The following is a 1,575-nucleotide window of genomic DNA, read 5'->3' on the forward strand; positions in this document are numbered from 1 at the left end:
GCAAGAAATTTTACAACAAATTTTCCGAAAATCCTAGATCTCAAATCGTCTTGCAAACAGATATTTTCCGAAAATTGACGTTGGGTGCCCGTGCCATTTGGCTCGCGAGTTCACTTATTTCGTAATGTCCTGTCCCATTCTAAGCTTTGGTAATAAATTCAGTCTAAAGATAACAAAACACGCTCTTGAGTAAAACTCACTCGTTTCTTCTTTCAATAGTCTCCACTAAGCAAACGTTTATTGCCCGCACTAAGGAGGTTTCTGCTTCATAATTCCTTTTCTTTTCAGTCTAATCTGATGCCAGGTCAAAACATTTTTGGCTTTACGTTTGCATCAAAAAGTACTGTAAGAGCCAGGAGTTAACAGTAAAACGACAAGCCAAAAGACAGATGAAGAAAAAAATAACAGTTTATATATATCATTCTGAATCGAATTATCATCGAAAGATTAATGATAATCGATCGTAAAACGTTAAAATTTCTGCAGTCTCTGTATGAATCAAGGGGAAGGCAGCGCAGGTGAGAGCACTCACCTCCCACCAATGTGGTCCGGGTTCGATTCCCAGATCCAGCGTAATATGTGGGTTGAGTTTGTTGGTTCTCTAATCTGCACTGAGAGGTTTTTCTCCGGGTACTCCGGCTTCCGCTTTCCTCAAAAACCATCATTTGATTTGATTTGCGTTCAGTTTACAGTGTCCCCAATTAGTGCTCCAGAACGACTAGACACTTAAATAAAGTTCCTTTTCTTTCCTTTCCTTTGCGTGCGTGAAGACAAGAAACCCAATCTTGTCAACGCAACAATCAAACTCTTTTCTGAAGAATCTCTTCCCTAATTAATGAAGCAAAACACGGACTACAAGCTTTCTTTCAAAATAATTCCTAACTAACGAGAACAAGTTTTCTTCCAAATAAATCTTCACTGTCACATTTCCAATTATGTTTACCTGAATACTGCGCAGAGTTGAGTACAAAATAAATGTAAACTGCCAGACAACTGAGATGCGACTTCAGTAAACACGTACAGATGCATTCAAGGCGTTCGATATCGTCAATGTTTGTTAAGCCCATACAGAATTTGCCACTGATTTGGTTTCAGTGTTGTACATATTAAACACAACGATTAGTAAAATATTAATTTAGAAACAAAGCTCACTCAGTTGATACGGAGATCAAATTGTTGTCGAAGTCCATAATTACTCGTCACTTTTAAGATTCAAGATATTTATTTTTCGGCGCCTGTCTTATTCATACAATTGACTTTCCATTCTTGAGTTCCATAAGGGTATATTTTGTTTAAAGATCCACTAAAACGCCATTTGCGTTACAATGACTTTCGACGTCATTGCAGGTTAATTTAATTATTCTACTGTGTCCACCGGATAAAATCTACGCATTTCTACTACCCCCTGAAACCTACCAAAAATACGCGCAGATGACTCTACCCAAAACGACACTACTTAGCGGGGGAGTGTCAGGAAAGACTTTTCCCGTCACGAAAAAAAAGGAAAACCAATAAATGCCACCCATTTTCCGACTGGTTTGCCATACTGGTAACCCAGTAATGAGGTTGCTGAAT

Source organism: Montipora foliosa, chromosome 6 (assembly GCF_036669935.1).
Source record: "Montipora foliosa isolate CH-2021 chromosome 6, ASM3666993v2, whole genome shotgun sequence".
Lineage (NCBI taxonomy): Eukaryota > Metazoa > Cnidaria > Anthozoa > Scleractinia > Acroporidae > Montipora > Montipora foliosa.